The sequence below is a fragment of the Neophocaena asiaeorientalis genome, unplaced genomic scaffold (genome assembly GCF_003031525.2).
Source record: "Neophocaena asiaeorientalis asiaeorientalis breed wild unplaced genomic scaffold, Neophocaena_asiaeorientalis_V1.1 scaffold229, whole genome shotgun sequence".
Lineage (NCBI taxonomy): Eukaryota > Metazoa > Chordata > Mammalia > Artiodactyla > Phocoenidae > Neophocaena > Neophocaena asiaeorientalis.
The window spans coordinates 1,323,607-1,335,772 of record NW_020174096.1 but is presented as its reverse complement, the minus strand read 5'-3'; positions in this window follow the sequence as shown (position 1 = coordinate 1,335,772).

Genomic DNA, 12,166 nt, shown 5'->3' with positions numbered 1-12,166 from the left:
GCAAGGACTGAACTTCAGCCTTTCTAACAGGCTTCCCTGTGATGTTGATGCCTCTGGTCTCTGGGTAACATTTCAAGTAGTGAGGGGTAAAGAGATACCAGCGTGGATATTTCCAGTGCACTTGACTTATTATTTGCCCACCTTTGGTTGAACATACTAATTTATGATTTTTGACTGCTGGGCCATCCTCTCTTTGTCTTTAAAGTCGTGAAAGTCTGAAGGAAGTACCGTAGAAAATGTGTGCTTCCCGGGCACATGAAGGAGAGAAGTAGCACTTGTGTGATGGTATTTCTTTTTTTTTTTTTTTTTTTTTTTTTAAGTTTTTGCTTTGGTTTTTTGAATTTTTTTTTTTTTTTAACATTTTTATTGGGGAATAATTGCTTTACAATGGTGTGTTAGTTTCTGATTTATAACAAAGTGAATCAGCTATACATATACATGTGCTTGTGATGGTATTTCAATTGGAGAATTTCTCACTGTCCAGGACCGAGTCCTGCAGCCTTCCAGCCTCAAAGACCTGAGGGTGGCAGCCCACTGAGGGTAGGTTTTATCTCTTGAGACCTCCATTGAACAAGCTCATAGCAACTGATACTAAAACTGGAATCCAAACCATTCGTCTACTATGGAGAATGCAATTCTCAAGTTTGCTGAGACCAGATCAGAGGACCTCGTCTAGGTTTGAGGATGAGAGAATGACAGCTTAGCACTCAGTTCAAGGTTGCTTTTAGCAGTTTATTCTCAGATATGACTAAGCAGTGCAAGAGGATATACCTGTGGTATGTTAGGGTAACACTAACTGCTGTAGCAAATAAACCTGCACATTTACAAACGCTCAAACACAAAATATATTTATTTTTCATTCATGAAACAGTATTCTGTATCTGCTATTTATGGTCGGTGACCAGCTTTTCTCTGTGCAGTGATTTCAGGTTGCAGGACTAATCTGTGTTGTGGCTCTGCGGTTCTCTAGGGCTTCATCATCAATGACATCCACATGGCTAAAGGGTAAAGAGGTATAGAGAAGGCTGAAGAGCTTTCTGAAAAGCCCTGGTCTGGAAATGACACACATCAATTCTGCTTGCACTCCATTTGATGATAAATAGTCACACGATTACATCTAAATGCAAAGGAGTCTGGGAAGTGCAGTCCTGGGCAGGAAATATTCCCGCCAGTGAAAATCTATCTAATGACAGGAGAGTACAAATTTTGGTGGACAACTAGCTTTTTTTAAAAAAAAAATAATTCATTTATTTATTTATTTTTGGCTGTGTTGGGTCTTCGTTGCTGCGCGCGGGCTTTCTCTAGTTGTGGCGAGCGGGGGTTACTCTTCATTGCAGTGCACGGGCTTCTCATTGCAGTGGCTTCTCTTGTTGTGGAGCACAGGCTGTAGGTGCACGGGCTTCAGTAGTTGCGGCTCACAGGCTGTAGAGCACAGGCTCAGTAGTTGTGGCGCACGGGCTTAGTTTCTCTGAGGCATGTGGGATCTTCCCAGACCAGGGCTTGAACCCGTGTCCTCTGAATTGGCAGGCACATTCTTAACCACTGCGCTACCAGGGAAGTCCCAACTAGCTTTTTGAATAACTTTTGAAATAGCAGTCCATTGCCTTCCATTTTCTTAAAGAAGCATACTTCAAACCAACATGGAGTGAGGTATTTGCCAGGTTAGAGGTAGAACTGAGGTCTCTCTAGCTTTAGCCACATTGGCAGTAAAGAAAACAACTTCTACAGCCATATAAGGTAACTATTTTCTAATCAGCAAGTCCTGTCATTTGGGCCTCATAGTTCTATTCCAGGCCTTGATATTCATGCTGCCATAATACTGAGGCAACTCATCCTTTATCTGCCCCTATGACACAAGACCTAGGAATTTTCCATCTATATCTATGCAGGGGATTTCTGTGGGGAGGTGTAGCTATGTCCTATTGCACATACTGGAACCAAGTTATTCATGTTGGTAAATGAGAAATGTTTTGCCCTAGAGACAGATCTCCTTTTGGAAACTTAATTATTATTATGAAGTTATTTGGTCATTGGAATCAGAAGAAAGGGCATGTAGATTAAAATATTTATTGAAATTAGTCTGACAGTTTATAACATTCATTTTGCTAGTGAGACCATAATCTTTTCCCAGCCGTTCCTGGAGGGGACAATCAAAGATGCCCTCTCTGACCTGTCTCGTTTTCAATGCGTCATGGCTGACTAACAGCCCATAAGGAGGGACACACACTTCACTTTAGACGCGTTAATTAGGCGTGTCCAGTGAAATCACTCAGGATCTGGTCTGCCTTGCCTGCTTGCAGTTGATGTTTGTCTCTTTAGGGTACTTTTATATACCTCTGTTCTAATTCATTGTGTATAAAATATCACAGCCATTTTATTGTTGCTCTGAGGGCTATCGCATTTCCCTGTTATTTGGAGTGCACCTTATTGTAGCCCCAGGGAACTGACGACAGAAATCAGGTGCATTCTTGTTTCATCTTAGAGGGAAAAATTAAATAGAAGAGAATTATCTTATCTGGAGATAGTTCATCAGAATAACCAAACAACATGGTTCAATACGTCATGGGGAAAAGGTGACACAGGGTGAGGACCTAGATACTTTCAGGATGGGGGCTGGTCACCAGAAAAACTAACCACATAATTAGAGAGTGGAAAGTTTGGGCCATCCCAACTTCTGAGGAGGGGAGAGGTTCTGGAGATTGAGTTCAGTCCTGTGGACAGTGTTTTGATCAAGCATGCCTAACCAATGAGACCCAATAAAAACTTTTGAACACTGAGGCTCAGTAGCACTTCCTGGTTGGTGAGCAAATTGATATGCAGGAAGGGTGACACACTTTGATTCCAGGAGAAAAGCAAAGCATAGCCTGCCTTCTCTGTCAAACTTCACCTACGTATCTTCGTCTGGCTGGTGCTCCTGATTTGTATCGTTAATAATACAACTGTAATTGTAGGTAGAGTGCTTTCCTGAGTTCTGTGAGTCATGCTAGGGAATGTACAAACCTGTGGGTGTTGTAGGAACCTGCATTTCTAAGCAAATGGCTATAAATTCAAGACTGTAATATGGAAACCCTGCCTGAGGTTCTGGCTGGCCTGGCCTGCTCTGTAGAATTCAGGCTCAAGATGCAACACCAACTCTTACCAGATGCTAGCTCGCCAGCTTGCCCTAAGGTGTTGGAAGTGCCAGTCCTCACAATCATGTAAACCAATTACCAATTTCCTTTTCTTGGCTGCGGGGTATGTGGGATCCAGTTCCCTGACCAGGGATCGAACCCGCACCCCCTGCCTTGGAAGCATGGAGTCTTAACCAATGGACCGCCAGGGAAGTCCCTGAACCAATTTCTTAAAATAAGTCCTTTTTCTCTACACACACACACACACACACACACACACACACACACACACACACACACACACACACTTGGTTCTGTTTCTCTGGAGAACCCTGACTAATGCAGAAGTATAAGTAGCCTGGGGAGCCCAGAAATAAGCAGAAAATGTCTGAAAGAAGACCATTCTTGTTGGGGGTTGTGCCCATTAATTTCTGGGGCCTGCCTTAACTCCAGGTAGTTAGTGTCAGAGTGGATTGCACTACACCTAGTTGGGGTTGCAACAGCAACAAGCTAAGTCATTATTTGCTAAACTGGCTCATATTTCAAAGTTCAATTCAAAAGTTAAAAGGTTTTACAGAGATTTCCTCAATCTTCTAGCAAGATTGACTTGCTCTTTCATTTTCTATGCTGCTTTTGTTGAGGATATATGTATCTTTATATCATAGTCTACTAGTCAGATGTATAAGAAATATTATTTTCTCTAGTAGACATTCATTCAAACTTGGAGCACTGCTCCATTCAAGCTGTCTGGCAGAAAATGTAGCTTAAGTCTTTCTTGGGATTCCCACTGAAGGCTGTGCTATGGTTCTTAAATTTGGCAAGCAGGGGAAGGGGAAGGGTGTAAATTCAGATCACACATGTTATCCCTGAGATGTCTGCTGCCTCTCTTACACCCACTGAATCTCGGCAGCTTTTCTACCATACTTGGGAAATGACAAATTTGAGAGCTGCCAATGGGGTAAATGAGGAGCTCACTTTTGAGAAAGCTATGGATATTTAAGGAAGAAATACAACAGGCATTTGGATATTCATTCATTCAACCAATAAATATTTACTTAGAAAATATTTACTTAGCAAATATTACTACTCTAGGTACTGGAGATTTAGCCTTGAACAAAAGAAATATGATATATTTACTCATGAGAGTTCAGTATAGAAGACACAATTCTAAAGTTCAACGTGTAGGTCCGGACGGATAGGAAAATCTGGAAGGTGAAGAGCCGATGAACGTAATGAAAAACAGCAAAGGTACAGGAGAGACTGGATGACAGAAGGAGCAAGATTCTGGAGAAGGAGGAAGGACTGCGGTAAAGGACATTAACGGTTGACATTGTCCTCTACTGAGGGAGGGGAAGCTCATCCTTTGCCTAGGGGAAGAGTTGGTAGAGGTTTATGGGGGTTTGGGAGTGTGTAGATGGTGATAGTAAATAGAGAGGAAACATGAGTTTTGACTCAGTTTTCTCAAAGTGAAGGTAAAGTCACTTGCTGGGAATGAGAAGAACTGAGATTCAATGAGGATTTGGAGTAGGAGGTGGAGGTTTGGCTAGTGATGGAGTGCATTGGGAGAGGATGCTGCCAAGTATGAATAAAGAAAAGCACAAATTTGTAAGGACCCCATTTGGCAACATTGTGAAATTTTCACCAGGACCACCCAGCAGATAGGGAGAGATGCGAATTGTAGGGACATGTCATATCATCTTGTTCCATAACATCTATCACTGCCATTTGCATACAAGAGGTGCTCAATTAATGGGTGGAATTAAAAAAGTATTTAAAAGATGGGAAGATGGGGAATCTTGAAATTCACTGTTGTACCACCCATATCACAAGGAAGAAATCGGACAATGACTCTAGAACAGCAAATTCTCATTTTTTATCAAAGTAGGCAGTATCAAGATTATTCTAGAAAAAAAATGAAAATTTTAATTCCAAGTAATAATTATACTGAGAAACATTTTGGTCTTTTAATTATTTTATTACAATAATAAAACATACACACTTTCTCCCAAAAGGAAAAGAAGGCAAATGTAGTAAATGGAAAGTCTTCTGCTTTCATGTACTCACTTACCATTTCATTCTTCTCCCCCATAATAACCACTGAAAACTCTTTGGAGCATTGCCTTCCAGACTGTTTTATAAGCATATTCTTAAGTCTGGTATTCTGTCTATCTTTATATATAATTTTGAAAAGGTTCTTTTTTAGTAGACTCTTTTGTTTGCTTCTCTAACATCCTTTATTTCCTTCCTTCTTTGTCACCCCTGTTTTGGCCAGGTGTCCATCTCATCCTCAGGTCCAGAGATGGTGAGCCATTTCCAAGTCAACCAGTACATGGCATTCTCTTAGTGACTGTTATTTTTTTTTTTTTTTTTTTTTTTTTTTTTTGTGGTACGCGGGCCTCTCACTGTTGTGGCCTCTCCCGTTGCGGAGCACAGGCTCCGGACGCGCAGGCTCAGCGGCCATGGCTCACGGACCCAGCCGCTCCGCGGCATGTGGGATCTTCCCGCACCGGGGCACGAACTCGCGTCCCCTGCATCGGCAGGCGGACTCCCAACCACTGCGCCACCAGGGAAGCCCTAGTGACTGTTATTGATCCAAGGATGTGCACATTACTTCAGTTGTGTCAATCATACTGAAGGGAAAAAGTAAATTTCATGTTTAAGAGAGAATTTTTTCCCCACTTAATTTATGTAAGAAATGGTTACATTTTTTTGCTATTAGACTAAAGGATCTATAAATATTGGAATCCTTCCATGGCCCAACCACTTTTCTTTCCCAAAATGTTCTCAGGAAATTTATAGATTAAAGGCATTTCATTAAGTAATGGAGAGAAGGTGACAGTGAGCCTGCTGCTGTATCGACGAGATAGGAAGGGCTTCCTTAGGTACAGGCAACATTTGCGTCCTCCTGTAAATGTGGTGTCATGACTCTCTTCATATCTGACTGGCGTAATTTGCATTAACTGCTGATTCTTTACTCCTTTCCTCATCCATACTCTTTACCTTATGATTTGGAGTTCCCATACAAGAGGGAGTATATTTCTTTACTCCTTGATTCTGAATTTGGCCATGTGACTTCTTTGGCCAATAGGGTAATGTGACCGGTGTGCCAGTTCTGAACGTAAGCCTCAGAAGGTCTTTGTGTTTCTGCTTGTCCCCTAGTACCTCTACTGTGAAATAAGAAGAAGTATGGGTAGACTATTAGTCTCAGGAAAAAGAGAGGGAACTCATGGAACGGTGGTTTTCCCAGCGGGACTCAGCCTAAATCAGCTGACTTCCATCTAGGTGCAGATGACTATGTCATCCCCGTTGATACCAGTAGAACTACCCAGAAGAACCTAACTTAGATCAGTCAACTCCCACATAATGGGCAATTTGTGAGAATAAATGATGTTGTTTGAAGCCACTGAGCTTTGACATGGTTTGTTACTGAGCATTATTGTAGCGATAGCTAAGACACACTGCTTAATCTGGTATTTTCTCCTCATGGGAATGATCGGGAAGAGAGGTGGAGACCTCTGCAGAGTTTCTTCCTAGAAAAATGGCATAGACATTTTTCCCTATTATGGTATATGAAGCTCTGCCCTGTTTCTTTTAATGGTTTTGCTAATTTTCCATAGTATGGATATAGCATATTTTATTTAGAATATTAATTTTTTTTTCTCTATTACAAGCAATGTTTCATCGATATTTCTTGTACCTATATTTTTGACTCCTTCTGTGATTTCTTCTGTAGAGAATTCTTAAAAGTGAAATTTCAGGGTATTCACCTTTGAATTTTTGCTCTTTTTTCCAAATTGCCCTCTTAAAATTTGTACTAATTTGTATTCCTACCTACAGTATATGAGAAAGCCTCTTTTCCCATGCCCTTGGCAAGCATTGAAGTTTAGCAAGCTTGTAAATTTTCCCAGTTTAATAGGCAAAAAAATCTATCTCATTCACTTTATTTGCATGTTTTGATTCTGAATGAGATTGAGCACATTTTCATATTTTTATAATCAATTTCATTTCTTTTGTGAACCCTCTGTTAGTATGCTTTGTCTATTTCCCTCTTGGATTGTTCATATTTTGCTTATTGACATATAAGATTCTTTGGATGTTAAGATATTAGCACTTTGCCTGTCATACTGTTACTATATTTTTCCAGTTTTTTTTTTTTTTGTAGTGGTACGCGGGCCTCTCACTCTTGTGGCCTCTCCCGTTGTGGAGCACAGGCTCCAGACGCGCAAGCTCAGCGGCCATGGCTCATGGGCCCAGCCGCTCCGCGGCATGTGGGATCTTCCCGGACCTGGGCACGAACCCATATCCCCTGCATCGGCAGGCGGGCTCTCAACCACTGCGCCACCAGGGAAGCCCTTACAGTTTGTTTTTATCTTTTCTTTTTGTTGTGGATTTTAAAAATGCAATAAAAATTTATCAATATTCTAAATTTTTTTGTAGTCAAATGTATCAATCTTTATGGCTTTTGGGTTTTATGTCTTATGTAGAAATGCATTCCACACCCAAAATGTATAAAATGATTCACCTATGTCTTCTGGCATATTTGTTTTCCTTTTTTACATTATTTACATCTTCGATCTATGTGGGATTTACTTTGGTGTAAGAAGTTGGTCAGCACATTCCTTTTTATCCACAAATGGCTGGTGTGTTGTTCCAATCTCTCTCTTCCTCTCTTTTAAATAATCCACCTTTACTACATTAATTAGAAATAATGAATTTTTTTGTAAGTACATGGATCTGGACACAGGTTCTCTATTATTGGGCTGGCCAAAAAATTCTTTCTGGTTTTTCTGTAACATCTTACAGAAAAACCCAAAAGAGCATTTTGGCCAACCAAATATATTCCATTGATTGTTCTGTCACAAAATAAAAGAAAAAGAAGAAAATATAACTAAGGATATCTGTAATTTTGTCACTTATAAATGTATAATTATAGTAATTTATATTGCCATTAAAAATGTGAATAGGGCTTCCCTGGTGGCGCAGTCGTTGAGAGTCCGCCTGCCGATGCAGGGGACATGGGTTCGTGCCCTGGTCTGGGAAGATCCCACATGCCGCAGAGTGGCAGGGCCTGTGAGCCATGGCTGCTGAGCCTGTGCGTCTGGAGTAAAACCAACAACAAAAAAAAAAAAAAAAAAAAAAAAGAAAAAAAAAACAAAAAAAAACAAAAAAAAAAAAAAAAAAAAAAAAAAAAAAAAAGAGTAAAATTTTAAAATCCTTTGTGTAGTTAGTTTCTTCTCATCTTTTTTCCTCTCCAGAGTCATTCAAGCTCTTCTTGAACATGTATTTTTCCACATAGTATCTGGAATAACAGCATATGTATATATGTACATGATGTGGAAGGCTACACATCAATTAATAAATGTGATTATTTCGGAGGAGTGGGATTGGCGAGCAAAGTCTTTTACTTGTTACACTGTATATGTCTATGTTTCTTGAATTTTGGGGAAGAGGCATGTATTATTTTAGTAATAAACATCAATAAAGATTTAAAGAAATGACTCAACATATGAAAATATTGTAATCAAAGACCTTAATGAAGTCTTTGTGCCTTTTAGTCTATTTTTAAAATTTGATCCGCTTGTGTTTTCAAGATGTGCAATCATTTCATCTGCCAGTAATGATCATTTGGTTCCCTCCTGTTTAATATTTATGCTTCTTACTTTTCTCCTTGTATGCTTGCATTTCCTAGATTTCTAGGCCAATGTTAAATGTGATGGGAATGGAATTTCTTTTGTGCTATCTGTAAATTTAATGGAGTATAACCTTTAATACTTCATCATTGAGCATGATTCTGGTTTATGTTCTATTCTTACTTTACTAAAGCTTTTTATTTAAAAAAAAATCCTAAGCACCACTCATATCTACGTTGGCAACTTCATACTACGATTCATAAAAGTTTATTCATATGCAAAAAAGGGATTTTACAGTGAAGTATATTCATCAGTATCCTGCTGAAGCATTTATTGAAACTCTAATTAAACTATCTCATAGGGGGCTTCCCTGGTGGCGCAGTGGTTGGGAGTCCGCCTGTCGGTGCGGGGGACGCGGGTTCGTGCCCCGGTCCGGGAAGATCCCACATGCCGCGGAGCGGCTGGGCCCGTGAGCCATGGCCGCTGGGTCTGCGCGTCCGGAGCCCGTGCTCCGCGATGGGAGAGGCCACAGCAGTGGGAGGCCCGCGTACCACAAAAAAAAACCAACAAAAAAAAACTATCTCATAGGATATAAAAGCAATATTTCATTGTTATCAGTGAATAGCAGTGTCTTTAGCTTCATATTAAAATGTTTTCTGATTATTTTGCATTTTATCTAATGACTCGTGCAGTTTGCACTTTGCAGCGACTAATTTGTTATAAAAAAGGAAAAAGTCCTTCTCAGTCTCTGCAAGTTCTTTTCTCCTCCTTGATGAGAGATCTTTACCCAGAGTAGAAAGGAATTCGCCCTCATGATTTATGGTTGAGGGATCCACCAGATTAACTCAAGTGTTAAGCACTGAAACTTTATTTTTCAAATCTCAGGGGCTTTGTGTGTTGTTTGCTTCACAGCTGGTTTTCACTAGTGTCCTGAGCAGTGTTCACGTACCCTCGGACCCACCAGGTTTTACGTGACACACTTTGTTTGTCTGAACAGCTGCCTCATTGCAAGCTGTACACAAATTCCATACAAATGCCACAAGCTATTAAAATTCAGAAGCTGGGTTAGCCTTCAAATGTGGATCTAAAATATACTAAATAAATGAACAAACAGAATTAAATGCAGGTACTCATCAAAGAAAGGAAGCTTTGGAAAATTCTTCCCCATACCACCTCGCCCTATTGTTTCTCCACTTCTGTGGTTATGGTGGTTAAGAGTGCAGCTGTGGAGGTAACTGTGGATGGAGGAGGCAACTGACACCTTGCACGTGGCTGCCCAGATGAGCTATTCTCTCAGGGATGCTGTGCCTGCCTCTGCTTGAACCTGGCATTCTTCTATCTCGAATGGCAATGAGGAATTATCTTGACTAATAAAATGTCATTCACTAATATATTGATTCATTCATTCTATGTTTTGACATTATTTAATTATTTATTTATTTATACCATGTTTATTGGAGTATAATTGCTTGCCTTCTAGATTTTACGTGCTGTGTTTAGCAGCAGACATAAACCCCAATAAGTCATAATCCTCTCCGCCAGAGTGCTCAGAAGCCCCTAGGGACATCAGACCAATTAGGCAATTCCAAATCAGTGTGGTGACAATAGGCGTAAGTACACATGTGAAAGTTATTATGCCACACCCCTGATTAAAACCCTGTTAAGCACCCTCCTCCACCACAGACTAAATCAAAATTTCGTAGGCTGGCATGTCAAATGCCACTGGCTCCACCAATTCTGCCAAGTGCCATCTCAGCCAAGGATGCTAAGCTGAGTAGATGCCCATAGACAGCTTCCACGGAAGCACCTGCTGAATGAACCTGCACACTCCATTCTCTCTCTGAGATACATTGACACCTACATCGGGATTTGGCGGCTGGCAGGTTTATCTCTAGTGCCCAGCAAGTAAGGTATAAACTCACCCAGGTCGGTTGTGTGTGTTCCCAAACTCATTTAGTCCAGTCGGACTTGTTACTGTAATCACATGATGCAAGCTGGCAAAATGTGAGCGTGCAAAGAAGGACTGCTGCTGATCTAGGAGCACTACTGAAATGGTTTGAAGAGACTTGATAAAGGCATATTGAGAGAATATTGCTAGCAAACAGGGTGGGAAAAGTGATGGTAAGAGACTGGAGTGGGGAGATAAAGCTAGGCATCTACATTTAGATATCTTCTAAAGTGTTTGAAAGTTCTTTTCCGTCTTAAAGAAAGCAAAACTAGAAGGAGTAGATGAAGTGTTCCTGGTGTGTATTACTTAAGAAAGACAACATGGAACTACAATCAATGACCCCAGAGGAACAGCCTTGGCCTTGTAATAAAAGAGGGATGAATGGGCATCCACTCATATGTTTTAAATTCAAATAAGATGTTCAAGGTAGACACATATTGTTTTTTGATCAAAGTGTCCTGTGTCTGACTCTCAGAAGTAACCACCAACACCCTACTGTTCCCAACTGAGACAGATGAGAAGACATTACCTACTGTATTTGTAACTCCCCAGATGGTCCAGGCTCTCTCTAAGCTCCATCACTTTGAACATGCTGTTTCATCTGCCGGGAAATGCCCTCTCTCTACTCCAGGCTCAGTTAGCTGGCACTCTCCTATTTACTCTGCACTTCCTTCACGCCACCTCTTCTTCGTGCTTCTTCCCTAACGCGTCCTTGGCTGTCCTTGTTTTCCTCACCCAGCAGTAGAAGGTCCTTCCTACATTTGAGGAGCTCCCGGCTCTGTGAAGCAGAGCCTGCCTCTCACTGCAGAAGAGGCAAATACCAGCTATTCTCTGCCCTGACTCCCACTGCTGGCGCCCAGACACAGGACGAGGCATAGCTGCTTTCAGCCACAGGCTCCTGCCCTGCCTTTAAACCAGAGCTGGTGATGTGCAGCTCTGGGACGCTGCTGTCGAGTCTGTTCTGGAGCGGGTGGTGGCAGTGAAGGGCTGTTTCCTATTTCTGGAGGTGCCAGTGGTTGAGATGCGGGATGGCTCTGTGGCCTCCGTGTGTTTGGTTTTTTGGCCCTCCCAGGTATTCTGGGAGCCCCCTGATAGCCTTTCATAAATTCCTTTCCTGCTCAAATTAGCTAAAGCTGTTTCCTATTTGCCTAAAGCTAAGATTCATGGCTGATATTTTGACTCATCACCCCCATATGACATTGTCGACTGTTCCAATGTGTCTTTGTCCCCGTGTGATTGCAAGCTGGCGACATCCCACCTCATCTCCATCACCCCAGTGCCCAGCCTAGTGCAAAGTAATGCAGAGCAGATCCTCAACGAATTGCTAATTCGTTAATTTGCAAATGAATTACTTAATCGATGAAAAAAGTTTCCTCTGAAAATCTCAGTCCATAAAGTAACAGCAGATGACATCGGGATGTTTCCAGTGGCTGAGGAGAAGCATGGCCCATTTTGGTTATCCTTTTATTCGTATTTCT